Below are 14485 nucleotides of genomic sequence, written 5' to 3'. Positions count from 1 at the left end.
TGAGGTTATCTGAAGAAAGTATTTATTTACCTAAAATCCCATATAATACATAAGTCTCTATATTCATATACATAAATAGTTAAAATAATTTTTTTCTATATGGGTGAATAATGCTCCCAACAAGACCCACAGACTATCAACAGCAAACCCAACACCAAAGATAAGGCCCTTTTTGCAGTGTTGGTCAGGGTAGTCCAAGAAACTCCTAAAGCATTATAGGTTATAGTGGTTGCCCTTGGTTACTTCACAGAGGTTGAAGGTGAGTTTATACTGCTGAAGACACCCTGCACCTCAGACATAGGAACTTACTTGAAAGCCTCCACGGTGAGGAATACATAGCTTTCATAGTACAAGAAGATGCCATGCCTTTCCCTTCCCAAAGGAGGAAGCAACGGACAATCCTACCACCAGCATGGCACGGTAACCCCAAGGGTGAAATAGTGTCACACATACTTTAGCGGTAACCAACAGGTCTCAAGTTGGACTTAAGACCTGCTCAGTAAGAGGGAAATTATGTCTGTACTGTAAATCTAGTCAACCACCTGGGGACAGTAAGCCCTCACCCATCATCAAAAACATCCCTTTCTAACAGAGACAATTACAGAAAACCACAACTGATCAAAATGCACAGAACAAGTCATCCTGTGGGATTCAGCCTTAACTAATACAAATACAAGTGCAACAAAGGCTCAAGGGCATAAGAAGGGGCAGAAAGTGTGTAAGAACCAGAGAAACGGGAAGTTTGCTGTGAGATTCCATCTTCTAGAAATAGCAGAGAAGCTACACCAAAGAATCCCATCAGCATGGCTGCCTAAATAAGACCCCACCAAGGACACCATCAGTCAACAAGTTAACAACCCTAAACAAAGAACTATAAGCAACATAGGAATGTTGAGAATGAAAAAAAATGTATTTCCCCAGTAAATAGGCCCCAAATTGGTTATCCAACAGCAACTGCTCAGTCCTGACATCATATAGATGGAAGTAACATTGTGTGGACTGACCCAGTTAGAAAACACACACATACAAGCACGCACACAAATGCATACACATTTTAAATGAAATTATCCTACTTGGGAAGATAATGTGTCCACCTAGAAGTACCTAAACCCAGTGACTAACAAAAATTCCAGTACCAAGCTTGAAACATGGTAACTTCCTTTTAAGTTGTTGTTCAGGTAAGTCCAAGCAATTCCCAAAACAACATAGGCTATTGGTGTTTACCTTGATGTTTTCCGGAATTTGAAGGTTAATCCCTATTGCTGAAGATACCATGTAGTTTGGACACCAGACCCATAGAATTTGAGCTAGATCTTAGCTGAGAGTATTGAAAGTAATCAGTAGTCCTAACCAACTGTGACACCTATGAACCACAAACATGACCAGCAGGGAAAATATCCTTAAAGGTAAGATAGTGGCATTTCACCTTGATGGTAACTAACTGCTTTTTACTTGGACTTAAGGCCCCCTCAACAGGAAGAAAATCATACCTGTATTGAAAATCTAGCCAACTACCCAGAGTTAGTGAGATCATGGATCTAGAGAAGCTACTACTGCCACTTTACTAATATAATTATTAATTGTTACATTATGAAAGCCACAACTAGTCAAAATGCAGAAAACAACTGATTTGGGGGTAATCCGCTCCAGTTGAAACATCTGCAACTGAAACATCTCTTACACCTTAGGGAGCATGAAGAAAGAGGGAGCAGAGAGATTGTAAGAGCCAGGAGACCAAGAAGTCTGCTGCAAGGCCATGTCATCTGGATATAAAAGGGAAGCTGCCTCCATAAAATCTCAATAATACAGTTGCCAAAATAAGAACAGAACAATAACAACACCACTTGGCAAGCCACCCGTCTGAGGAAATGTCATAGAGCCCCAACCCTAGATGAAATGCTACAGGCAAGAAGAAGGATGCAGAAAGAAGGATGAGGACTCTAAATGCTTATCCAGTACCAAGTGCTGAGTCCTAAAAACACATACATACAGACAATACTAAATTCTTTTAGCAGATTGAATATATATGTTTATTTGCATATGTATAGATAACAATAATAAAAATAAGAGATCATGAATTTGAAAGGAAGCATAAAGGGGAACATGGAAAGGTTTGGAAGGATGAGAGGAATGAAAAAATGATATACTTATCAATTAGATATCATTTGAATAACATCTTTAAGGTCTAATATTTTTTCCAGGAACTTCAGTTTAGAGATTGTTTTAGATATTTCTGGCATTATTTTCTTCACAGTTTCACACACATTATCCCCTCATTAGTAAATCCAGTCGTTGCTTTGTCCTCTTCTCCAGTTCCTAAACAGGCCTGACCCTTCTACAGATTAAGGAGTACAAATATCTCAGAATGAAGGCTAAATCGAGACACTTCCAAAATCATCCTCACAACCAGAAATGTTTGCTTAGAAATTTCAAATTCAAATTCAATCTAAAATGAAACTGCTAGATGAAAAACAAATGGGATAAGAAGAATAATAGGCTACGGACAAACCTGGCCTACTTACTTACTTACTGTATGAATTCAGACAGCTGAATTAGATTATTTGATGGTTAGTAGTGATTATCAACTTGACAAGACCTGGAATTTTCTAGACCAGTCTCCAGGTAGACTTCTTAGGAATTATTTGAATTGCGTTAGCCTTTAGGCATATCTTGGGGAAGTGTCTTGATTAGGTTAATTGAGGTGAAAAGACCTACCCTAAATGTGGGCATGACTTTTCCAAGAACTGGGTCCTGGCCTATATAAAAAGGAGAAAGCTCGATGAGCACATTCATTACACTCTGCTTCCTGATTATGCATGAGATGTGATCAGTTTGCTTTAAGCACTGGTCAACTTGACTTCCTCACCATGATACACTATATCCTTGAACTGGGAGCACAGCCTTTCTCCCTTAAGTTACATTTGGCAGGTGTGATGGTTTGAATCAAATGAATGCTCCCCCTCCCATAGGCTCATATACTTGAATGCTTGGTGGGCTGTTTAGGAAGGGTTAGGAAATGTAACACTGTTGCAGGAGATGTATCACTACTGAGGGTGAGCTTTAAGTTAACAATATACACACCAGGCCCTGTCTCATCTCTCTCTTTCTCCACCTCTTGCCTGCAGATGCAGGTATAAAGTCTCAGCAACTGTTCCAACACAATGCCTGCTTGCCTCTATGCATCCTACCATGATGAAAAGGAACTAAATCTCTGAATCTGTAGCAAGACTCCAATTAAATGCTTTCTTTTGTAAGTTGCCTTTGTCATGATGTCTCTTTGCAGCAGTAGAACAGTAACTAAGACAGCAGGGTATTTTATCAAAGCAATAGAAAGGCAACTAAGACAATTTTGATGAAAGGATGAGGTTATCATTGAGCTACTCTGTTATCTTAACCTTTTAAGCAGGTTTTGGGAGGAAGGAGCAAGGGCTTATGAATGCATTCATTTGAGAGGTATAAGAAGTCAGGATGAGCTTCTCATTATCTTTAAACTAACTATAATCATAACCTGGACAAAATCTTAACATTTCAAACAGTACAGACCCACTTTTGATGTTTCAAACAACACTTTTCTCATCCTTTATCAAAACATATTCTTATAACCCAAATACCATGAGATGATAAAATTAAGCCTACTTTATAGAACAGAAAATTGATGCTCACTTCAATTTTGTTCACAATGTCTGGAATTGGGAGGTAATCTAAAATATATATACTAGTTCTTGACCTCTCACCCACTCAACAAAGTAGATAAAATGGACATAAATACAAATACTTAGAATAATTTTCTCTCCTGGAGCCAAAAATGACACTTTCGGGTGCTTCCTCCAGCAGAAGAGAAGTATAGGGAGCTCATACTGCTTTTCTCAGTTTTAGGGGAGCAGCATGTCCCTGATGTCCCCCTTCTTGTCACTACAACCACCTCATGATGAACCTAAGCTATCTGATCATATAAATGTGCAAGCAGTGTATTTTCTAGCAATGAGACCTGGTATTAGAAAGCTTCTGTATGAGTTCAGGGAAAACCAGCATGGCCTGACCCTAGAAAGGGATTTTGCCTGGCTTCCCATGGCCTCCCTTTTATACCTTTTTTTAGTATTTCCACTTAAACCAGCTCAAGGATAAAGAAGATGCAGATTTTGGGGGCAGAGACCAAGTACATCTACAAAAATATCATCTGAGGATAGTTGCAGTATCTTTTACAAGTAGACCAAATGAGCCCAGGCTAAGAAAGGGGTAACAAATTGAGGCTCAGCCTATAAAGCAGAGTACCAACTGGAACTCTTATTTCTTGAGGCTGAGTCCAAAGCTGATAAAATGTCCCAAGGCTCTCACAGTCAATGGTAATGCAGCAATGGTTATGAAGCTGCTGCTTAAGAGCAGTTTCTTAAGGTGGAATACATCCATTAGGTAACATTCTGCTTCCCACCCTTTATCTAGTTATAGTCACCTGCTTCTAGGTCCAGCCTTTAATACCAAAGGCCAAAAATCTTCCTCTGGACACCATGACCTGGTTTCTAGCTTGAAGAAGTCTAAAAATAGTAGGACCTCTTTTTAGTGGGGACAAATGGCCTAAGCTGTTGTACTTAGGGTATGAGTTGTGATCATTAAGGCTGTGGCTGGTCTTTTAGCCCAGCTCTAGTGCAGTAGTTGGGCCATTGACCAATAGGGTCTGTCTTTACACATCTTACCACTTACCCTCACACCTTCCCACCCACAATTCAGCTATAGTGATTTTGATCCAAGATGCCATTTTAGCTTCAAGAAAAACAAACTTTAATATTAAGTTATTTTATGTTTTCTAGGGCACTGCTTTACAATTTCATCACTCTGTAATGTTTTATAAGTAGACAGGGATGAGGAAGCAGGCTTTAGATTTCTACATTGATCAATGCCAATGTGCTCTTTACATTCTTTATCTAACTGCCTGTTGACTCACAACTGAGGTCTCAGATTTGAGACTTGTTTCCTTGTGGAACCTACTATGACATGCCATCTTTAACATCAATTTTATTATTTGTCTTCCTGCCCTCGTATGCCTGATAGCAAAAAGAAGAAGAAGAAGAAGAAGGAGGAGGAGGAGGAGGAGGAGGTGGAGAAGGAGGAGGCGGAGGAGGAGGAGGAAGAGAAGAAGAAGAAGAAGAAGAAGAAGAAGAAGAAGAAGAAGAAGAAGAAGAAGAAGAAGAAGAAAAGAAAGAGAGAGAGAGAGAGAGAGAGAGAGAGAGAGAGAGAAAGAAAGAAAGAAAGAAAGAAAGAAAGAAAGAAAGAAAGAAAGAAAGAAAGAAAGGAAGGAAGGAAGGAAGGAAGAAAGGAAGAAAGGAAGAAAGAAAAAAGGAAGGTCAGGGCAAGCTGATAAGAGGTCTACCAGGTACATCCAGAAACCTGTCACTTAGAAGAAAGGTACACATCCAGGTTGACCCAGGGTTAGGATGCAATCTGCTCAGGTGTGTCTGGTGCATGTGAGTATGTCCCATAGATGTTTTCAGGTATGTCTCATGTTGTCATGTTTGAGTATTGTTTTTCCAAGGATGTCCTTAATGCTGTCTTTTCAGGAATCTAAGTGCATGCTGGCAATACACTGGTTATAAAGCATATCCAGGTATGCATCTCAGTGTGTTCCATGTGTATTTAGATATATAGTGTAGCTTATATGCATCCATACATGTTCAAACATAGGAGTATATACAAGTATACCACATGTCATCCTGTGTATCTCTTGCTTTCGCTGAGAATATTCAAGTGTTAAGATGTCCCATTCTTAATTATTTATTCTATATTTTTATTAAGGCATTTTTATTAGATATTTTCTTCCTTTACATTTCAAATGCTATCCCCAAAGCCCCCTATACCCTCCCCCCCACCCTGCTCCCCAACCCACCCACTCCTGCTTCCTGGCCCTGGCATTCCCCTGTACTGGGACATATGATCTTCACAATACCAAGGACCTATCCAGTCCCATTGATGGCCGACTAGGCCATTAAATTCTTAGGCAAATGGATGCATCTGGAGGATATCATCCTGAGTGAGGTAACCCAATCAGAAAAGAACACTCATGATATGCACTCACTGATAAGCGGTTATTAGTCCAGAAACTTAGAATATACAAGATACAATTTGCAAAACACATGAAACTCAAGAAGGAAGGCTCAAGTGTGGATACTTTGCTCCTTCTTAGAATGGGGAACAAAATACCCATGGAAGGAGTTACAGAGACAAAGTGTGGAGCTGAGATGGAAGGAAAGACCATCCAGAGACTGCCCCACCCAGGGATCTATCCCATATATAAGATGTCCCATTCTTCAGTGAGTATTTGTGCTTTAGGTATGCAACTGTATATGCCCTAAGAGTCCCAAATGAGTTTCATGTATATGCCTGAGTGTGCTGTGTGTATTAAAAATGACTTAGATGTACATGTATGTATTAGGCATTCATAAGCAATAAAGCTGAACCAATTTTACTACCCAGCAATTTGTTGTTACTGGCTGTACTGGCTGGTTTTATGTGTCAACTTGACACAGCTGGAGTTATCACAGAGAAAGGAGCTTCAGTTGGGGAAATGCCTCCATGAGCTACAACTGTAAGGCATTTTCTCAATTAGTGATCAAGGGGGAAAGGCCCCTTGTGGGTGGTGCCATCTCTGGGCTGGTAGTCTTGGGTTCTATAAGAGAGCAAGCTGAGCAAGCCAGGGGAAGCAAGCCAGTAAGTAACATCCCATCATGGCCTCTGCATCAGCTCCTGCTTCCTGACCTGCTTGAGTTCCAGTCCTGACTTCCTTCAGTGACGAACAACAATGTGGGAAGTGTAAGCCGAATAAACCCTTTCCTCCCCAATTTCCTTCTTGGTCATGATATTCTGTGCAGGAATAGAAACCCTAAGACACCAGCTTTCCTTCAAGATGTCTGGCTCAATCTGCACACAAGCAGGTCAGGGAACATGAGTTCAAATTTTACCTCCAGTAGTTAAGCCAAAGAGTTTCACTACTGAGTCAAGCAGCAAGTAATAAATAGACACAAGTCACTGATCAAATAACAAGTCTTTGGGTAAATAACAAGTCTTGCCACTATTTATGTCTCAGTTTCCTATGCAATACTATGAGGGAGCAGGCTTAATATATGACTTCTTTCTCACTATTTAGTGACTTCTCTCCTTAAGTACCATGGGCTAATTTTGTTTCTCCCCACCACAATGTATCATTATGTAGATATATAATTGCAAATTAGTACCTAAAATGTCTTATCCTAGTTAAACCCCTTCTAGACAAAGCAACCTTCTGGAATCTATACCTGTCATACATTCAACATTCTTTTTCCCAGGGGCTTTAGTAAACAGTATATGGGTAAACAAGGCCTCAAAGACATATACTATTCAATAAAGCCCAAGGAAACCAATGTATGGTTTATCTTAATCATTGTACCTGATCCTTTGGAATAACTATAGGAGGTGAGGCAGCATTTTGCTTTGTTTCCTGAGACAGGGTCTCATACTGTAGACCATGCTGTCTTTAAACTCACTATGTAATCCATGCTGGTTTTTAATTCATGACAATCCTCTTGACTCGCCTCCTGAGTGCTGGATTACAGATATGAGCCACACTACACCTGGCTTAATGAAAAGCCTTTAGCCCAAGGCCCACTCTTTAAGAGTAAATCTAGATAAATCTGCAGAGAAAACATCCCAACTAATCAGGGCACAAAGGACTACAAGATTTATGATCCTGTTTCTGCATATGGAGTGATTTCTGAAGCATCCTTAGACTTTATATATTCAGATAGACTTAAGATGTATCTGAAATGCTAGCTAATGGTTTAAATGTTAACAAGGCTAGAACTATCCAGTGGCCTCCTCCACTTAGTTCTTCCTGCTCTCTTGACTAGCTTTTATTTAAAAAGGAAAAAAGAACTAGACAGAAGCAAAGGGCTGCAAGTAGTTTTCAGACACACTCCTTACTCAAAGTATTCATGGACTAGGAATTGCTAGCTCTGCCTAGCACACCACTTAAAAACAAACAAACAAACAAACAGACAAACAGAAAAAAAAACAGCACTGATCTGAGTCAGTGAAAGCAATATAAAATTGTTCTTATTTATTATTATTGTGGGGTTTGGGTGAGGCATCAGGGTCTACCAGTGTTTCTAAAGAAATCACCATCCTCCTGGCTGGGTCTCTACTGCTCTCAGCTGTTTTTATACTTTTCATCTGCCCCCCCCCCCCAGCAGGGAGGAGATATTTCCACATGAAATGGTAGAGATAAAGATGGAGAATGTCCACTTATTCTATGTAGGTCACTGGCCATAAGTGTGACTTCAAAACAATTCCTAATCATATTAAGAAAACCTAGAGCCGGGCGTGGTGGCACATGCCTTTAATCCCAGCACTCGGGAGGCAGAGGCAGGTGGATTTCTGAGTTCAAGGCCAGCCTGGTCTACAAAGTGAGTTCCAGGACACCCAGGGCTATACAGGGAAACTCTGTCTCGAAAAAACAAAACAAAACAAACAAACAAACAAACAAAAAACAAAAAAAAAAGAAAGAAAACCTAGTAATATTCAAAACAAATCCTAACCAAATCCTGAGGGGACGGGCAAGAACTGGTTTTTAACTGCAGTGTGCTTAGGTAGCTCAGCTCGAGGGACTTGAAAAGGTGCTAAATAATAACAAAATTAATTTGGGCTGTCTTCCAAACTCCTCTTTTAGCTTTGCGGGAGATAGGGAGAGTGCAAACTGGTTTGCTATTCATAGCAACATGTGTGTGGCTCCATGGAGAATAGAGCTTGGAATAACTAAAAGAAGGCTTCTTGTATAAAAAAAATATATATCCCAGATTTCTACCAAGAATCCAAAGCATAGGACGGATCATAAGGCCTCTTTCCTTCCAGGAGAGAACAGTAATAAGAATCCTCTCCGCTGTGGGAGAGAGAATTTAGCTACAAAGGACACAAAGAGATTTGTTCAAGGGCACTCTGTAACTGACTTCCTACTAGCAAGCCCTCTGTATTGTCATGCAAAGAGGACTGAGTAACAAAACTCCTCCACTGTAGCAGTCACCTACAGATTACCAGCTTCAAATTACAGACAAGAAAATCAAGTCAGAGTGCTTGCCTTGCCCTGGCTATTGTCACAGACTCCTAATTTCCATCACACAGATACATTTTAAAACTTACCTCTGGAAGGAAAAAAAAAAAAAAACAGAGTGGCTAGCACAACTTCTGGGTTCAGGAATTCACACCATTATCCTGCAATGCCCTAACGTTTGTGCTACTACAACTGTATTTTGTTTCTTAGGCAAGCTTTGTCCTTCCGGTGTCTAGTTCCCCAGCTTCAACAATGAGAGGATTAGAACTAAGACAGCTCTGATGTCCCTTTTGTTGAAGATAAAGTTGTCTGAAATGACTAAATGACACTTTAATTTCCAGAGTTTGAGTCTAGATCAAGCTGAAAGCAATTATATAACAATTGAGTCTTTGCATCTCATTTTTCTCAGTCTCTAGCATACCTCTTTGACAAGGTCACGGGAAAATTCAGGTGATACAAATTATGAAACCCACTGAAAATATAACCTAACACTCAAGAGGGAAAGTCAAGAATCAAATGTCTGCCAGGACCATTTTCCTTTCCTTAAAGTATATGCGTGGTCTAGTAAATCTCGAATATTCCTGTGCAATCTGATCTAGATTTGCACATCACTCAGCTCCTTACAAGGTCCAAAACTGTTAATACGCCCGTCCATTATCTTTGTGTCCTAAGAAGAAAACAGTGTCATCATTTTGCCTGTATTCTGAGCTCTGTCACGGTGCCTAATTTATCAGAAGCCCTCCTAGTGACACCTGGCTCCTCTGGTGCCTTTATCCCGAAACCAAGGCACCCACTACTTAGCCCTCTTGCCAACCAGCAACATTCGATGCGAGAGGAGGCAGGAAGAAAGTGGGTGGAGGAGAGGCTGTGGGAGGTTCAGCTAAAAGTAACTATTGCCTTTAGGCGCCACTCAGAGTAGGTGGGGGTGGGATCTTAGCACATCCTTTCCGCAGCCAGCTGGGCATGGAGGTGCATGGCTTCTCCTCCTCTAATGAAGGCAGGCAGGCGGAGAAATCAGCTGCCAGAGCCATTCCAAGAGCTGGCTGTAGATGAACAGTACTGGCCTGCTCTGGGCCCTGAGGGTGACATTACTCAGCATAGGGGTTTATCCAGGGCTCCTCTGCCTCAAGAAAGAGAACGTGGCTTACAGGAGATTCTGTTTCTGCTGCCCTCTTCCCACTGCCTAGCACCCAAAGGCCAGCTCCCCTCTGGGAGGTTATATAATACTCTTCTTGTCTGTTTAGCTTTCTTACTTTGCTCAAACCTGTAAAAATATATATATAGATCCCTAGACAGTATAGATCCAGAATCCTAGAAAAGGATAATAGTTTACCAAGGAGCATGAGGAGTCATGAATCCAGACTCACTCATTACTGCAGCCTTGGACACTTGTTCCCTTCTGTGCCTTAGTTGTTTTCTTTTTTCCTTTTCTTTTTGTTTTGTTTGTTTTTGTTTTTACTTGTATAAACAGAGCAAAGCAATGAACTGCAGACTTTTCAGGTATCTTCATCTCTTCCCCCATAAGCAATTCTTGGAGAAGCCTGGCCACGTTAGTCAGACTAACCTTAGTCATGTACCCAAACATGGGTATTCTGTCTCCCAATCATTTTGGCTACTCTGGGAAGAGTCATCCCCTCTTCTAATTCCAATTCCCCCAGTAAGTAAAGTCTGCATTGACAAAATAGTTACATGGACCTTTCTAATCTGTTCTCTAGTCCTTCCAATAAGGCCCTGCCATAAGAAAACCAGAAGTGTTCTGCATGTTCCTGTCTTACATGGATTTATTTTCTTCCTCAAAACCATGCTTTTTCTGTTAAAACTACTCTTAATTTCAGTGACATAGAAACCGAGGTAAAAGCTTTAGTATAGATCTGGCAGCAAGGTGGGGAAAGAGTCAGGGGCTGAACCTTTGGGTCAATGCTCTTTCTAGCACTTTTTTCTTCTATGTAGGTTTATCTTCTATATACGTCTTAATCCTTCTGAGCCTCATTTCCTAAACTACCCATAGGTTTGGACCAATGGAGTTAACTAGGGAACTTTATTGAGAGTCTGTCTTACATATGGCAGTAAGTGCTATTATTATTATTTTTTAAATCATGATCACATGGAAATTTATTTGTATTGAATATAAACAGTCATCCTGCATATGACTAACAGAGAGGAAGCACATAAATACCTGTTACTTTTGTTTCCATATAAATGATTTTCTTGCATTCTTAAACTTATTCTTTGCCAGTCCTGTTACATTATGTTAAGCAAAGAAAAACCATGAGAAAACTGTGATTGAAAGAAACCTCTAGTAGACACATCAAATTCACTTTTAGTTGGCAACTCTATAACCTGTGATGGCTTGGTTAACTGTGTCTAGTTGGATACAAGGTGAGCAGGGACACAGTTAAATTGGAGTTGCCATTGCTTGGTGAAATGCATTGAGTAAGTGCTATTATTAACCGAATGAGTGACTTCTTAAAATAATGTAGGAAGTGGCTGTTGGCTGTCAAGGTAGCCCTTACCTCCTCTGTTTTTCCATACCCATGAGACTGTTTCTGTATTTATAAAGGACAATTCTCAACTACTCATACAGCATAGTTGTTTTTTTTTTGTTTTTTGTTTTTTTAACAAGCTGAATCCCAAACTAGTATACTACGACTCCTCAAGTCACTAGGGATTCCTTTATTTCTTAATGGCTAGTAGCTAGCTCAAAGAATGAAATCTGTGTTTCACCTGCTAGAGGGGAAAAAAAAAACCCTAATCCAAGTTTAATTACAAAGGCAAATCTACTGACCCCATAACCACCCTGAGATTCAAAACCTGCTGACATAACTCTGTATGTTGCCTGTAGCACTTAAATAATACTAATCAGAGAGTGAGTGTTGATTATTTGAACCGTAAGAAATCTTTGAAACCATCTTATCCAATAAAACCAACTTATCCTTACTTTTCAGATGAAAAACAACTTCAGAAGATAAAAGTAATTTATTTAAATTCACTCTGGAATATGCATCAATACAGCAAATATACAGGAATTTATTGCTTTCATGAAAATTCAAACGATCAAACCATCAAACTGATTAGAGTTGTCCCTTGGAATCTGGAATATTGGTTCCTTGTCTCCCTTCAAATACAAAATCTTACGATGATCAAGTCCCTTCTAGAAAATACAGTATTATACCCTATGGTTGTGCTGCTTTGTACTTTGCTTTCACTCTCATACTGGCAAAAGAACCCAGGGTCTCACATAGTTTGAGCTATGTCACTGAGATATACCAGAAGCTCCACCTGCCAAATTTACATATGTAATTTTTCTAATATTTTCTATCTGTGATTGCAGCAGAACCTGTAAATACAGAGAAACAACTTGTTTTTAAATTCTAATAGGTGCCAGACTACTCCTTGCCTAGAGAAGAATCTCCTTGAAATTAACATTAGCCTTTGGAATTCAGCAAGTCTCTGGCAAACTCTGCAGATTGTTTGAATCTACAGGTCTTTCCTATTCATATGTGTAATCAATTATACTCAGGCCAAGCTAATACTTCCTCTGAACTATTTCCCATCCTCTGGTTGCTTTTAGAAAAATATTGATGTCAAAGACCCACTATAAGCAAATCAAAAAGAAAGGTTCTAGAAATTGTAAATCTTGTTAATTCCTCCTGGTGATTCCAATACATAGCAAGGTACAGCAGCAAGAAAACCATGCATTATACAGAACTCTGAAAACAAAATTATTCTGTCTTATTCATGATGTCCTGCATTTTCAAAAAGGAAAAAGAAAGCAATTGTGGCTTTGACCTTTAGCTAAATTAGACCCAATTAGATAACACCTGGTTTGTGAGCATTGGAAAAAAAAAAAAAAAAAAAAAACAAACAAACCAAAACAACAAGGCAGGGCACTGTAAAGCCTGCAATAAAACGTATTAAGGGAAAGATAGCAAAGAACATATTCTTTTTTCTCATGGGAGCACAAGTTTGACAGATAATAGCTAGGAATGGGGTGTATCCTGATGCCCATAAAGCATGCAATGAATCTCGTGTTCTCCTCATCAATGCAGTGGTAGGACAGGTACTAGCACTGACAGATAAAGTCAGCACTAGTTGACCAGCTACATAGAAAACTTAACAGACTCCAACTTCCAAAGGAGGCATTATTAAGATATCAAAGAAGTAACATAATCTCATCATACAAGAACAACCTTCGAGTCAATTTTTGTGATACCTTTTCAAATTTCAGGTAATGCTGCACTGCTAGACATTGCTAATCTTCTGTATGATATGAAGAACAAACTCCAAAATTCCAAAAGGCTAAGACAATACATGAACAAAATATATTTTAACTGATATGTTGCTTGAAAAAAAACCTGAATTTCTTATACATGATGAAAAAATTAAAATCCATAAAGATATAAGAATAGACCAATAAAAACAAAATATGACAAGTTTGAAGAGAATCAAAACCCTAAACTGATGTAAAAGACACATTTCAAAAAAAAAAAAAAGGACCGTGCCAAACTCAAAAGGGTAAGTTGCGTATCTGAATCATCTTGAAGAGGTTTCAATTCAATCAGCCATTTCACCGGCCGATCAAAACCCTTCCCTGCCCCTGCATATTTTATATTCGTCAGGTGGCAGGTGGAGCAGCATTATCAGTTTGGGGTAGCACTTTTTTGTTGTTCTTAGTTCTACTTTTTGGTGCAATCCAAAGGATCAAATCCAGGGTCTGATGTAGTGTAGACAAGCTACCCAATCTTGAGCAGCACATTTTAAGATAAATATAGAAAAGTATGTGTCTCCAAGAGGACAAGGGCATGAAAATGGTAGTCCCCTCAAAACATAGGTTTCAACAATTCACAGTGGCTTTTACCTTGAGGGTTCCATAATAGTGACATTTTCTTTTCATTAAGACATTTCATGGACTAAAGTTTTTTTTCAAAAGCACTAAGTATTAAAAAGCACTAAAAATGTAAGCATGCAAATCCAAAGAAGCCATGTGACTTCAGGAATGATTCATACACACTGGCTTCCTCGCCTCACCCGTTTCAGCTTCACACTAACTGGAAAGGGTCAACTTTGATGCTCCTACATCAAAACAGGCTGACCCACCAACAGTTCTCACCTTTACTCTTCTCAGTTGTAAGTCCAGGAACAGCAAACATCCTTGCCCATTTCAAATGGCTAGTATGATATAAAATTAAGAAAGATATAAAAATCACTTTGCAAACTTCATAGGCCCATGCATTGACAAAGTGTTACAGACATAGCCATTAACAGCTTCTTTCCTGGAGGCCTTTCTCCTTTCTAGTTTTTCCACGTTGTACTTTGGTGCCAGGGCAAAGCATAATGAATTAAATATTCTAGAGTGCTAGATCCATAGGGACAGAAAGAGACACTCTGGGCACATATTAGAAGAACTAAACTTTA

General features: G+C 39.4%; 1 protein-coding gene across 11 annotated transcripts in view; it reads right to left on the bottom strand.

The window, feature by feature from the left end:
- Arhgef9 (Cdc42 guanine nucleotide exchange factor 9) overlaps window positions 1–14485 on the bottom strand; it is a 167519-nt gene that overhangs the window by 119189 nt on the left and 33845 nt on the right. For 3 of the 11 annotated variants that reach the window (XM_085838122.1, XM_085838121.1, XM_085838120.1), the window contains exon 2: window positions 14181–14239. The exons of the other annotated variants lie outside the window; for them this stretch is intronic. The gene's annotated coding sequence lies outside the window, so the exon portion shown is untranslated. The remainder of the gene's footprint in view (window positions 1–14180; window positions 14240–14485) is intronic. 11 annotated transcript variants of the gene reach the window in all.

Source organism: Mus caroli, unplaced genomic scaffold (assembly GCF_978045245.1).
Source record: "Mus caroli unplaced genomic scaffold, Mus_caroli_1 scaffold_5, whole genome shotgun sequence".
NCBI lineage: Eukaryota > Metazoa > Chordata > Mammalia > Rodentia > Muridae > Mus > Mus caroli.
Note: the sequence above shows the minus strand (reverse complement) of the source record. Positions and strands in the feature narration are given on the sequence as shown.